Here is a 15,384-nt window from a genome sequence, read left to right on the forward strand (position 1 = left end):
AAGATGACACTACAGATCCCTTATTTCTTCTGGGTATGTCTCCCACGTGCTTTCTAGTTGGTCTGGTCTGCCTGCATTGAATTTTTTTGTTCTAGGAGTGTTATGATTTCCTCATTGTAACCACTTTTTAAACCACTTCTCTCCAGTGCCTCAGCACTGCTACACCTCCCCTCTCTGCCTCAGGATCAGTGTGAGGATGGTCTCAGGGGACCCAGTAGGAGATAGGCCAAACCTCCTCCTCCTGGCTTTCTTTTCAACCTAATTAATATCCCACCTCCTGTGAAGTTAACCCTGAGAGGTATATACACACATCCAAGGGGCTCTCTTCCCTCCCAATATCACCTTTCCTGGAAGAGAAAGGCTTTCTCCTCCTTCTTTTCTGAAAGAAACTTGCTGATGCCAGATCGTGGATTTCCTCTTCTCTATAGGCTATAATAAAACCTTGCCAACCAATTTGCTCAACTTTGTTCTTAACATATTAAGAGGAGCTAAAAATTTTTGGAAAATATTTTTTCTTAACAAATGGTGATACTTAGCCTATTGACTAGCTGAAAAAGTACACTTTGGTTTTCAAAAGCTTAACATTTTCTTGTTTTTTAGATTGCTGCTATAATCATCATAACTATCCTACAGGCAAATGGATGGCTCCAGAACCATTTTTTTATTCTTTCATACAGCAAAAATCACTGATCATATGTTACATGCTCAGGACAGTTTCAGGTGCTTGCACGCTAGTGGCAGAGGTGAACATTAAATGAGAGAGATAAGGAAGGTATTAGAAAGTGATAAATGCTGTGGAGAAGAATGAAACAGAGAAGGATAAGTGGACATGTTGAGAGGGGAAGTTGTGCTATTCTCCGTAGTGGGGGAAAGGTCTCATTGAGAAAGTGACTCCTGAGAATTATCTGAAGGAATGGAAGGAGTTAGTCATTTGCTATCTGGGGGAAACCATTTCAGACAGTGAAAAACAGCAAGTTCAGAGGCTTAAGGGCAGGTAGTGTGTCTACTTGGAGCAAGAAAGGAGTAGGAGATGATGTCAGAGAGGTAATGAGCAGCTAGAACATATAGGGCCTTGTAAATCAAAGGTGGACTTTGAGTTTTACCCAGGGTGGGTCAGGAAGCCACCAGGCTTTTAAGTGAGGAATGATCATGATCTGAAGAAAGTTTTAGCAGTCTGTAGGAGAGTAAGCAAGAAAATGAGACCATTGGAAGTCATTACAGTAATATAGATGAGGGATGATGGTGGTTTAAACCAAGCCCCTAGCTGTGAAGAAGTAGCTAATTTCTGGCTATATTTTGAAATTAGAGACATCGGAATTTGATAAGAAACCAGATGAAGGCAGTAAAAAAAGAAAAAAAGAAAAAAGAAACGAATCAAGGATGGTACGAAGATTTTGGCACTGGAACTTGAAAAATGGAAATGTACTCAACTAAAAAGTAAAATGAGCACATTTGAAATAAGGGGACGATCAGGAGCTTAATTTTGGATATGATATGTTTGCAATGTCTATTAGACATCCATGTGAAGAAGTTAAGTTGTCAGCAATTAAATCTGTAGGCCAGGCATCCAAGGGAGAAGTTGGGTTGGAGATGTACATTCTTTACATCATTAGCATACAGTCTTAATTTCTTACCTAAGAGTAATAAAAGCTTGCCTTACTTGACAGGAAAGAAACAAAAACGGTAAATTGAAAGAAGCTAATGGAATGCCTGAAAACCAAACCAAAAGTTCTAACTAATCATAGATTTTAATGAACACTTAAAATCCCTCTCCAACTAGAGATGTTGGAAGTAAAAAGATTACAGAAGGAAGTTATTCAATAATTCTTTTATTTATTTGTTTGTTTATTTTTTGCTATTTTTAAAATTTTTAAATCCAAGTTAGTTAACATATAGTGTAATAGTAATTTCAGGAATAGAATTTAGTGATTCATCACTTACATATAACACCCAGTGCTCATCCCAACAAGTGTCCTCCTTAATACCCCTCACCCCTTTAGCCCTTCCCCCCACCCAACACCCCACCAGCAACCCTCAGTTTGTTCTCTGTATTTAAGAGTCTCTTATTGTTTGTCTCCCTCTTCGTTTCTATATTATTTTTGCTTCTCTTCCCTTATGGTTATCTGTTTTGTATCTTAAATTCTACATATGAGTACATCATATGATCTTTGTCTTCTCAGACTGACTTTTTTCGCTTAGCATGATACACTCTAGTTCCATCCACGTTATTGCAAATGGCAAGAGTTTATTGCTTTTGATTGCCAAGTAATATTCCATTGTATTTATATACCACATCTTCTCTATCCATTTATTGGTCAATGGACATTTGGGCTCTTTCCATAATTTGGCTATTGTTGATAGTGCTGCTATAAATATTGGGGTGCATGTGGCTCTTCGAATCAGCACTCCTGTATTCTTTGCATACCTAGTAGTGCAATTGCTGGGTCATAGGGTAGTTCTATATTCAGTTTTTTGAGGAACCCTCATACATAAAGGGTTTCTCTTTCTCCACAGCCTCACCAACATCTGTTGTTGCCTGAGTTGTTCATTTTAGTCATTCTGACAGGTGTGAAGTGGTATCTCATTAGGGTTTTGATTGGTATCTCCCTGATGATGAGTGATGTTGAGCATATTTTCAGGTGTCTATTAGCCATCTGGATGTCTTCTTTGGAAAAATGTCTATGCATGTCTTTTGCCCATTTTTTTTCACTGGATTATTTGTTTCTTGAGTGTTGAATTTGGTAACTTCCTTATAGATTTTGGATACTAACCTTTTATCTGATAGGTCATTTGCAAATATCTTCTCCCATTCCATTAGTTGCCTCTTAGGTTTTGCTGATTGTTTCCTTCACTGTGTAGAAGCTCCTTTTCTTGATGAGGTCTCAATAGTTCATTTATGCTTTTGTTTCCCTTGCCTCTGGAAACATGTCAAGTAAGAAGTTGCTGTGGCCAAGGTCAAAGAGGTTGTTGCCTGTTTTCTCCTCTAGGATTTTGATGGCTTCCCGTCTTATATTTAGATCTTTCATCCATTTTGAGTTTATTTTATTTATTATGGTGTAAGATAGTGGCCTAGTTTCATTCTTCCGTATGTCACTGTCCAGTTTTCCCAACATCATTTGTTGAAGAGACTGTCTTTTATCATTGGATATTCTTTCCTCCTTTGCCAAAAATTAGTTGGCCTTACATTTTGTGGGTCCATTTTTGGGTTCTCTATTCTGTTCCAATGATCTATGTGCCTGTTTTTGTGCCAGTATCATAATGACTTGATGATTACAAGTTCATAATACAGCTTGAAGTCGGGAATTGTGATGCCTCCAGCTTTGGTTTTCTTTTCCAGGATTGCTTTGGTTATTTGGGGTCTTTTCTGGTTCCATACAAATTTTAGGTTTGTATGTTCACCTCTGTGAAGAATTCTGGTGTTATTTTGTTAGGGATTACAGTGAATATATAGATTGCTTTGGGTAGTATTGACATTTTAACAATATTTGTTCTTCCAATCTATGAGCATGGACTGTTTTCCATTTTTTTGTGTCTTCTTCAACTTCTTTCATAAGCTTTCTGTAGTTTTTAGTGTATAGATTTTTCATCTCTTGGGTTTCTTTTCATCTCTTGGGTTTATTCTTAGGTATTTTATGCTTTTTTGTGCAGTTGTGAATGGGATCAATTCCTGGATCTGTCATTCTGCTGCTTCATTATTGGTGTATAGAAATGGCAACCAATTTCTGCACACTGATTTTTATATCCTACAACTTTGCTGAATTCATGGGTCAGTTCTAGCAGTGTTTTGGCGGAGTCTTTTGGGTTTTCCACACGGAGGATCATGTCGTCTGTGAAGAGTGAAAGCTTGACTTCCTCTTTGCCAATTTGGATGCCTTTTATTTCTTTGTGTTGTCTGATTGCTGAGGCTAGACTTCCAACACTACGTTGAATAACGGTGGTGAGAGTGGACATCCTTGTCGTGTTCCCGACCTTAGGGGGAAAGCTCTGATTTTTTTCCCCATTGAGGACGATATTAGCGGTGGGTCTTTTGTATATGGCCTTTATGATACTGAGGGTTTTTATCAAGAAAGGATGCTGTATTTTGTCAATTGCTTTTTCTGCATCTATTGAGAGGATCATGTGGTTCTTATCCTTTCTTTTATTAATGTACCACATTGATTGATTTACAGATATTGAACCAGCCCTGAATCCCAGGAATAAATCCCACTTGATCATGGTGAATAATCCTTTTAATGTATTGTTGGATCCGGTTTGCTAGTATCTTGTTGAGAATTTTTGCATCCATGTTCATCAGGGAAATTGGTCTGTAGTTCTCCTTTTTAGTGGGGTCTTTTTCTGGTTTTGGAATAAGGTAATGCTGGCCTTGTAGAATGCATTTGGAAGTTTTCCTTCCATTTCTATTTTTTGGAACAGCTTCTAAAGAATAGGTGCTAACTGTTTTTTAAGTGTTGGGTAGAATTCCCCTGGAAAGCCATCCAGCTCTTGTTTGTTGGGTGATTTTGGATTACTTATTATTATTTGTATTCTTGAGGTGTGGGCTATGATTTCTCCTCTTTCATTCGTGATTTTATTTATTCAGGTCCTTTCCTTTTTCTTTTTGATCCATCTGGCTAGGGGTTTATCAATGTTGTTAATTCTTTCAAAGAACCAGCTCCTGGTTTCATTGATCTGTTCTATTGTTTTGTTTTGTTTATGTCATGTCATGTTATGTTATGTTATGCTATGTTATGTTATGTGATGATGTTATGTTATATTATGTTATTTATTTTGATAGCATTGGTTTCTGCTCTAATCTTTATTATTTCCCTTCTGCTGGTTTTGGGTTTTGTTTGTTGTTCTTTTTTCCAGCTCTTTTAGGTGTAAGGTTAGGCTGTGTATTTGAGACCTTTCTTCCTTCTTTAGGAAGGTCTGGATGACTATATACTTCTCTTTTTTGACCACTTTTGCTGCATCCCAAAGGTTTTGGGCTGTCATGTTTTCACTTTTATTGACTTCTATGTACTTTTTAACTTCCTCTTTAATTTCTTGGTTAACCCATTCATTCTTTAGCAGGATGTTCTTCAATCTGCAAGCATTCATGGTCTTTCCAAATTTTTTTCTTGTGGTTGATTTTAAGGTTCATAGCATTGTGGTCTGAAAATATGCACGGTATGAACTCTATCTTTTTGTACTTGTTGAGGGCTGATTTATGAATTAGTATGTGATCTGTTCTGGAGAATGTTCCATTTGTCTCGAGAAGAATGTGTATTCTGCTTTAGGATGAAATGTTCTGAATATATCTGTTAAGTGTATCCAGTCCAGTGTGTCATTCAAAGCCATTGCTTCCTTGTTGATTTTCTTCTTAGATAATCTGTCCCTCAGTGTAAGTGGGGTTTTGAAATCCCCTACTATTATCATATTATCTATGAGCTCCTTTATGTTTGTGATTAATTGAATGATATATTTGGGTATTCCACATTGGGGGCATAAATGTTTACAATTGTTAGATCCTCTTGGTAGACAGAGCCCTTAATTACAATATAATGCCCTTCTCCATTTCTTGTCACAGTCTTTATTTTAAAATCTAGTTTGTCTGTTATAAGTATGGCTACTCCAGCTTTCTTTTGACAACCATTAGCATGATAGATGGTTCTTCATCTGTTACTTTCAATCTGCAGGAGTCTTTACGTCTAAAATGAGTCTGTTACAAGTAGCATATAGATGAGTCTTGTTTTCTTATCCATTCTGACACCCTATGTATTTTCATTGGAGCATTTAGTCCATTGACGTTCAGAGTTAGTACTGAAAGATATGAATTTATTGCCATTATGTTGCCTGTAGAGTTGGGTTTCTGGTGGTGTTCTCTGGTCCTTTCTAGTCTTTGTTGCTTTTGTTTGTTTATTTGTTTTTTTCTTTTTTATCTTTTCTCCTCTCAGAGAGTCCCCCTTAAAATTTGTTGCAGGGCTGGTTTAGTGGTCATGAACATCTTTAGTTTTTGTTTGTCTGGGAAACTCTTTATCTTTCCTTCTATTTTGAATGACAGCCTTGCTGGATAAAGAATTCTTGGTGCATATTTTTCTCATTCAGCACGTTGAATATATCCTGCCACTCCTTTCTGGCCTGCTATGTTTCTGTGGATATGTCTGCTGTGAACCCAATCTGTCTTTCCTTATAGGTTAAGGACTTTTTTCCCCCTTGCTATTTTCATAATTCTTTCCTTTTCTGTGTATTTTGTGAATTTGACTATGATATGCCTTAGTGATGGCCTTTTTTTTGTTGACTCTAATGGGAGTTCTCTGTGCTTCTTGGATTTTGATGTCTGTGTCCTTCCCCAGATTAGGAAAGTTTTCCACTATAATTTTGTTACATAAACCTTCTGCCCCTTTTTCTCTCTCTTCATCATCTGTGACTCCTATGAATTGGATGTTATTCCTTTTTAATAAGTCACTGAGTTCTCTAAGTCTTCTATCATGATCCTTTCCTCTGTTTCTCTCTTTTTTTCTGCTTTATTATTCTCCATAATTTTATCTTCTAAATCACTGATTTGCTGCTCTGCTTCAACCATTCTTGCTGTCGTGGCAGCCATTCAAGATTGCATCTCAGTTATAGCATTTTTAATTTTGTCCTCACTAGATTTTATTTCTTTTATCTCCACAGAAAGGGATTCCATGTTTTTTTTTTTTCAACCCCAGCTAGTATTCTTATTTATTATCATGGTTCTAAATTCTATTTTAGACATCTTGTTTGTATCTGTGTTGATTAAGCCCTGGATGTCATTTCTGTTTTCTCTTGGAGTAAATTTGTTCATTTTGTCACTTTGGAGAAAGAAAAAAATTAATAACATAAAAAATGAAAATTAAAAACAAAAACAAAAACAAAAAAATCAAATAAAGTAAGGTAGGTCCTAGGTGTGTTTTGCTCTGCTTGTTGAAAGAAGCTTGATAGAATAAAGAGAAAAGGGGAAGAAAAGGGGAAAAAAGGTAAGAAAAACTTTAAAAATTAAAAAAAACATAATAAAATAGAATAAGATGAAATAAAGAAAATGAAATTGAACAAAAAATTAAAAATAAAATAAAAATAAAATTTTCTCTTTTTGTATCCAAGAATGAGGAAGAGAGAAGTAAAGGAAAGAAAAAAAAAGAAAAAAAGAAAATAATTCAAGGAAAAACAGAAGCAAAGAAAATGAACAAGTAAATGAACCAGCAAACAGAATGAAAGCTGAATGAAGTTACATCCATTTTCCCCTAGAACTGAAACTGTGAAGACTTTTATAGTCTGTACACTAAGCAGGTAGAGTGACTTGTGCTGGTCTTCTAGGGGATGTGCTTGGAGGACACAGTTGGGCAGGGCTTAGTGTAACAGCTCTGTTCTCCACTAGGTGGCACTGCTTAGTTTACTTGAGTGGATCAATGTGGTACATGGGAGAGGTGGAAATGGCTTCATCCAACTCCCTAGTCTCTGGCACAGGAACTTCCTGCTCTCACCAATCCACGATCAAGTACCCCTCCTTTGTCTCAGGCCTCTGTCCACTCCTTGCCTCTACCCTTTCCATATCAAATCTATCTGTCTGCCAGGTGGCACCTCCCTCCAGAGTTTGTCTCAGATCGGGTTGTGTTTTAAAAACCCATGCTTCAGAGACCCCCTGTGGCTTGGACTTGCCCTGACTTTCTGGGGGAGGGTCTTGTTGAGCAATGCCTGGGTGCCTGCTTGCCCCAGAAAACATTCATGCAATTGTGTAGTGGCAGAGGTTCAGAGACTTATGGCAAGTCAGAACACACAGCCTATGCCAGGTTTCACTGCACTCTGGCATCTTTGTCCCAATACCAGCAAACGTGGCTGCTCTCCAGATTCTGCTGGGACCTTTGCCTGTGGAGAGGCCATATTGCCTCTACCAAATTTCACTCCAAACAGGGAACCACTTCTCCCCATGTGGTACACAGTCCCCTCAGACCCTGCTGCCTGCTCTTGGGGATTCACCCTGTTTCCTCACCAGAGCACCACCAGGCACTGAGCTCCAAAACTTCAGACTCTGTGCTCCACAGTTTATAGAATGCTGGTGGCATTGAAACTCTTTCCTTTTTCCTATAAATGGTTTTGTGGAACAGATTTCTTGTTCAGTCCCCTGTGAGTGCTTACACTCATTCTCTTTCTCTCCAGCTACTTTTGGGGGAGTGCTTTTGTTGCACAATCCTGATGCACTGCACTCTCCCGCATTCTTTTTCTCTGTCCTCTCTCTGCAAAAACAGCTCCCTAGCCTCTGCGGCTTTTCTCTCCTTTAGTTCACCTCTCCACACCGTGTACCTGCTGAGTTCTGTGGCCCAAGTTATGTGGATTGTTGTGTTAATCCTCATATCAATTTCCTAGGTGTTCAAAATGGTTTCATGCTGATCTAGCTATGCTTCAGGGACAAGACAAGCTCAGGGTCTACAGGATTCTCTGTCATCTTAATTCCCTTCCTCAACAGTTCTTAATAATTGACAGTATTCAGAATATTTTCAAGTTTCAGTTATCTGCGTGACATGTTCCTTCACCTTCTTCAAGTCATTGTTCAATTATAGGCAATGCTGACCACTGTATTTAGGTTTCAGCCTAATTCTTTCACCATTCTCATTCCAAATCTCCTTAACTGCCTTATTTTGGTTTTTGTTTATCAATAGCATTTGTCACTTTCTCAAATACTGTTATTTTCTTATGTTTGTTCATTGTTACATTGCTTAGCTGATACACAGCTCTCAATCCTGCTGGCCTCACCTATGATTCTGGCTTTGGCAGTGGCCGCTGGTTCCCTGTGGGCTTTTGTTTTTAAGTTTTTATTTATTTATTTTTGAGAGAGAGAGCACAGGGGAGGGGTAGAGAGAGAGGGAGAGAGAAAGAATCCCAAGTAGGCTCTGCACTGATAGCACAGAGCCCAGTGTGGGGTTCGATCTCATGAACCCCAAACTAAACTCATGTTTAGTTTGACAAAATATCAAACTAAATCTCAGAATCCTGAAATGTTGTCATTTATGCCTGCAGACTTTGATCAGTTTCATGTAGCTGCAGCCTGACTCAGGCATGAAGTGCCTTACCTCAGACTTCCATCCTAAATTACCATCTTAGGGCTTCTCTGACAGTGCAGACTTCCTTTGGCAACTTGCTGGATTCAAAATTAGTGTAACCTGAATGTGGGGGAACTTGATCCTGCAGGGCTATCCTTGGCCAGGGAGTTGGGCATTTAGTTCCCTAAGACAAATGTTCCTGTATGCCTTTACAAAGTTTCTCTTAGGTATAGAATAAGAGAGTGGTGGCCAACTTACTGCATCCATTAATTGATTCCTCACCCATACTTCTTTTATTCCTCTTGTCCCTAATTTTGTCCACTCAGATAATACTCCTAAATTATCCACTTACATTTACAAGAAGTCTTGATCATGGACTCTACTTTATGAAGAATTCAGGCAAATAATTTCTTTTTCTTCTTCTACCACTTCAGTTGCCCAAAGGTAGCCGATACATCCAAGCATCCAGAAGATTATCTGGCACCTGACAGGGTCCCAACAAATATGTACTGAATTGGGAATTAAACGTAATTTGGCTCTCTCTAAATGAGGTCAGGATTAGGAAGCTGTGATTTCAGTGCCAAAGTGCAACTATCAAAACAATGCATTACCTAATAGTCATTGAACTAGACCATAGGGGAGTTCCAACATGTATGACAATAGGGAGTAGGTGTTAAATGGCCTGTGTTTATGAGGCATACTGCTTGGGATGTGTGTACTTCCTATATGTGTAAATTTGGAAGATTCTTTAACCTCTCTGTGTTGTAATTTCCTCATTTCTAAAATGGCGATAACAATTATCTCTAGTTCAAAGGGTTGTGAGGATTAAAAATGAGTTGATATATATAGGACATACATGCCATGCAGTAACATGTTTGAATATATACAACATACATGTTTTCAATTATTATTGTTGTTGTTCTTGTTGTTCTTGATTTCCACCACACATAGTATGAAGACCCAGTATCAAATTAAAATAAGTGGACAGTCCCAGACTTCAGGTAAATCTAACCAAAGTTTTCCTTCCATTTTCTTGTATTTTGCTTGTTTTTAGTTACAATTGCCATTTACTCTAATAACCTTTAAGCCATATAGAAATATATAAAAGTCCACAATATGTTCCATTGCCACAGCCCTGCTGAAGTTTCATTTTATTCAAGTATAACTTTATTTGTTTGCTAATAATATCAGCCCAATTTATAAATGAATTAACCAATTCATGATAAATATTATCATTAGAATAAATACTATATGCTAGTCTATCCTTGGGTCCCCAAGCAAGGTTCAGACAACTTGTTTTGCTACCATGAAGCTTGTGGACAAAACATCAAACTAAATCTCAGAATCCTGAAATGTTGTCATTTATGAAACAAAGTTTGCCATGCCTACCCCATCATGTTTGAAGGAGAATTAAATGTCATAATGTTTATGAAAGAGCCTGAACACGCTCTGGCATGTACTTGAAGATCAATAGCACTAATTGGAATGAATGCCAATTTGAATAGCACTAATTGGCATCCCATCCATACTCCATACTTCTCTGAACTTGTTGCTGTGATTTTCTTAAAAAAAAATTCAAGGGGCGCCTGGGTGGCGCAGTCAGTTAAGCGTCCGACTTCAGCCAGGTCACGATCTCACGGTCCGTGAGTTCGAGCCCCGCATCAGGCTCTGGGCTGATGGCTCGGAGCCTGCTTCCGATTCTGTGTCTCCCTCTCTCTCTGCCCCTCCCCCATTCATGCTCTGTCTCTCTCTGTCCCAAAAATAAATTAAAAACGTTGAAAAAAAATTAAAAAAAAATTCAAATGCAAAGTTTTAACCCTACAAATGTCTCATTAGTACTTGTTGAACAGAACTCACTTTCACGAAAATAAACGTTCCAGAGATGAGCATTAGAGATTGAAACCTTTTCATTAACCATAACAGAACCAGTTCCGGAGTTATTTCAGCTGCATTTCAATTTGTCATTTAATTTAGTAAGTCACAATGAGAACTACTAAAAAGCAACCTAATCCGAGTTCTTTAAATTCTTTTAACTTGGCATTATATGCTGAGCAAATGGGTTTATTAAGAAAGCTGCTTGTGAGGCATGATACCTTGAGTCAGATGCTAACCGGTGATTTACAAAGTTTTAACTTATGATACATGCTAAATGTGATTTTTAAGGTAATAGAGATAAGATAATGAATGGAACACTAGCCTTTGCATTAAAAAATTAATCTCTCACTGGATGACCTTGACTTAATCTTTAATTTTTAAGCCTATAAAATATGTGGTTATGGGAATGTAGAAGGAGATAGTAACAAAAATCTCCAATTGTTTTTTTTTTTTTGGCAAAAAAACTCTACAAGGAAGGTCTTGTATACATACAAGACATTATTACTTTAGCAGTTAGGAACCTCAAGTGAGATTCCCACTAACAGTGTACTTGCACAACTATGAAGGAGGAAAGAGGACAGTTTAGTTTCATTGTAGGCAGCTACCAACAGTCTTTTTCTAGTATAAGGTGACTTACGAATATCATTATATACCCAGCTTAGCACTTTTACTGCCTTTAGGTTAAGTGCCATAAACTCATGGGACCTGTAACCTCACGTGTAATAAAATTTTTAAAAGATGAGAAAAACACGATTTGCAATTATTCAGCCCTCTAATACGAATTTATTTACAATCACTTTGACTCCTGAAAGGAGTTATTCCTAATCACAGGTGAGATAATTTAGCATAATCAGATTGTACCTTTTTACATCAGTGCTGATGAAGTGTCTAGGGCAGAGCAGATACCAAATTAAATTCGGTAATAAATTCCAGTGACTTCATTTATGGGGAAATGAGTATCTCTAAAGTAAACCAAAATACTGGAAGAAAACACATAACATTTTTCAAAGGGGTTTCTGAAGATTGAAACAAACTAGCGTTTGACTTGAAATAATACTGAATAATTACTGAAAAGATTTGTGTCTGTATAAATTCTTCAAAACTATGATCCTAGAATCTAATTATCCCTTACTGCAACCTTAAGAATGTACTGAGATGGGTTATGGCTAGAGTGTTAAAATCTAAATGACCCCAAATCCTAGAAACAGAGATGAAAGTACTGTATTAAGTCTAAACTGTTTGGGATTATCATTTTTCAAAGGTGTTTCCTGCCCGGTTTTAAATGCCAGGTGCCAAAAATGATAAGCAAACAATTCTGTCAATAGACCACTTATGTTCCTTACTCTGTTCTTCTCAAAGTGACAAAGCGCCTTGATTCCAGCAGTGATTCCCCAGTCTGCTTTCGCTTTGGGTTTCCATTGTGACCATTAACTGCTGAAACTGAGCCCAGAGCCCATGATCACAAGATCTGAACGTCGTTGCGAGGGATCCTAAAGAGGTAAATTAACTCATTCCTCTGCCTCTAGGAAGGGCAAACCGTGCCCAAATATTTCCAGAGGAATAATTTTGCATCCTAACGAGAGTGAAAGACTAAGTAGTGGGAATTTTCTTCAGAAACACGTTTGCATACTTTTGGACTATTTCTATGCTAATGCCATTGAACAGCAAGTGCATGTTCTAAAGTGCACATGGGTGGTGCCTCCCCACACCGTCAGATTAGCGCATGACTCGGATTAGGCATCTTGCTCTCACAGATTCATTACTTCGCCTGAGAAAATTCCTTTTATGGATTAAACAACCCCTTGGAATATAACCATTTTTATACATCTTATTTTACATGACTAAATGTTTCTACTCTCAGTATTTTTCCATCTCTCCCCTCAGCCTCCCTCTCCATTCTTTCCTTCCACCTTTTAAATGTGGTCCTCTCTCTCCCTGGCCTGCTCTCTACCCTCCACCCTGGCTAATGACACCACGAAGCTTGAAGTTTAGCTCACTACCTTGGCACCGTCTTTTCCCTGACCTTTTCTATTCTGTTGGATGCCAAATTCTGTAAGTAATGTTTTAAAAATGACTCCTGAATCAGTTCCTCTTTTCTATTCTGTTGCTGCTATCCCACTTCAGGCTTTTATTATGTTTTGTTTGGGTATAAATTAATTCCCCTACTCTTCTTGCTTTGGTTTTTCTCCAGCTGCCAAGTATATCGTATGCGCTGCTGTCACAGTGGTCAGCATGAAGCATAGCTTGGACTTAATCTTGTGCTGAAAACGTCAGTGCTTCCACATTATCTGCCGAGGCATCAAACCCTTTGGCCTGCCTCTTATACCCCTGTTCCAGCCCCGCCCCCCACTGCCAACACTCATCATATGACCCAGAATACTGACCTCCTAGTATTACCATTCACTTTTTCCCTCTCACATGAATGATAGTCTTCCTAAACTATGTAAAATTTCCTGAACATGCTCTAAATTTTCTTACATATTTTTTAAATGTTTATTTTATTTATTTTAGAGAGAGAATAAGAAAAAAAAAACACAAGCAGGGGAGGGGCAGAGAGAGGGAGACACGGAATTCGAAGCAGGCTCCAGGCTCTGAGCTGTCAGCACAGAGCCTGATGCAGGGCTTGAACTCACGAACTATGAGATCATGATCTGAGCCAAAGTCAGATGCCTAATCAACTGTGCCACCCATGCACCCCTTACATATTTTTTTCTAAGTCCATGTTTTTGTGATCTTGTTTCCTTCATCTAAAATTTTATTCTTCCAGTATTTATGTATTGAAATTGGACTCCTTCAATTTCTAATAAACCAAACAAAAAACCAATTAAACAGTAACAGCAGCTACACTCTATTATGCTCTCCTAACTTGTCAGGACTATATTGAACATCTTGAATACATGGTCCCTGATCCTCACCCAAACATTTACTAGGAAGATATTATAACCATTTCACAGGTAAAGAAACTGCCATACAGAAATGTTAGTTGACTTTTATCCTAGGCTACAGAATTAATAAGTGGGATGTTGGCACATCTTAATAGTTACTAATCTAATACTCTTTCCACCTTTTTTTCTTTAGCAGAACCCTAATTTTTATTTTTTGGAAGGGGGATAACAGTGTGACCAGCTAAAACAAAAAGAACACAAAAACTACATATCTTAATCTCTCTGAAAACAAGGGGTGAGCCTTTTGACATACTTCTAGCCAAGGAGACCTAAGTGATGGTTTTGGCAACATTTTCTTATCTCTTCCATATCTCTTTCTTCTTCCTTCTCCTTTAGGAAGCAAGAGCTGAGATGCCTAGTGAAGCAGGAATCATCCTGGAACTGTCAGGATGGGAGTTGGAACACTAAGAAAGGTAGAGGAAAAAGGCAACAGAGCCTGGGGTGTTGACAGTACTGAGAGCTGCTGCACTGTCACCTGTCTAGAAATGCTTGTTGGGTAAAAAGACTAAAGTTTAATTTGGTTAACTCACGTTGGGCATTCTGTTGCTTATACCGAAGCCCAGTTTCCAACTGGTGCATGAGGTGTGCATGAGACTTCTTTGGATTCCATCATCACTGCCCTCTTCATGATGCCAATTAAACCTTACCTAAATCCCCATCTCAGAAATAAGATTTTCTTCCTTGTGTATGGCCGTTAAATTCTGAACTACTTTTAAGGCCTTTATTAATTCTCTTCTTTTTTGGAATTTTGTATTGTAAATTCCTCAAGAACACAGTCTATAACTTCCTTCCCTATACATAAAAAAACACTGAATGAATGTTTACTGGGTTGGATTAAAATCCATAAAACTCACCATATAGTTTTCTGTTACCGGAGTTCCTATGAATTTGTTTTAATCTTCTTTAAATTTGATATGGACATAAATGCAATCCAAGGCACAAAGATTTGACCTCCCATTGCTTCTGTCAGGAACCAAATCCCTCAGCTTTTCCTGAGTTTCTGATTATTGCCTCAGAGGTACATAGAAACAAGGCCACTTCTGCCTGGTTCTTCTGCGAGGCCTCATTATCCCCCTGAGCTGCCGCCTCTGATGCTGCTGATACTGCCACTCTGCCCATTCCAGACTTGGGGGAGGCAACGCTGCATTCACTACCTTTTCAGTCCAGACCGAGCCACAGATCTTTTTCTAAGTACTCCTTGCACAACTGAGACCAGGATATGCCTTTTTAAAAAAGCAGTGAAAGAGTAAGGATGATGCAATGGAAGGAAAACACATAGAATCGTTACAACTATTCTAGGTCCAGGGCCACCGACTTACAGCTTTATCTTCTCAGCTGCCACATGACCAGGCAGTTCACCCCCACCACCAGAATTTCCACATAGACTACCAGCCCTAAATATTTATTTCCTCACCCCATCATAAGGCCTCCTTCCCTTAGGCTTCATTTCTTTATTTCCTGTGGTTGATAATGACAATTAAGGGACACCCAGGCTTCCCCCTTAGTAAACCTACGGCCCTGACTAGTCTATCACTCCAAGTGAGTTA

The 15,384-nt window shown here is 38.3% G+C and overlaps 1 long non-coding RNA gene across 3 annotated transcripts in view; it reads left to right on the forward strand.

Annotated features, from left to right (window-relative positions):
• Window positions 1-7,211: 7,211 nt before the first annotated feature.
• LOC109502715 overlaps window positions 7,212-15,384 on the forward strand; it is a 39,217-nt gene continuing 31,044 nt past the window's right edge. For 2 of the 3 annotated variants that reach the window (XR_002744822.2, XR_002161517.3), the window contains exons 1-4: window positions 7,212-7,269; window positions 9,969-10,018; window positions 12,252-12,390; window positions 14,174-14,250. This is a non-coding gene — a long non-coding RNA (uncharacterized LOC109502715). Of the gene's footprint in view, window positions 7,270-9,968; window positions 10,019-12,251; window positions 12,391-14,173; window positions 14,691-15,384 lie in introns of those variants that run through there. The other variant, XR_002161516.3, reaches the window with a different exon arrangement.

This window comes from Felis catus, chromosome C1 (genome assembly GCF_018350175.1).
Source record: "Felis catus isolate Fca126 chromosome C1, F.catus_Fca126_mat1.0, whole genome shotgun sequence".
Taxonomy (NCBI): Eukaryota; Metazoa; Chordata; class Mammalia; order Carnivora; family Felidae; genus Felis; species Felis catus.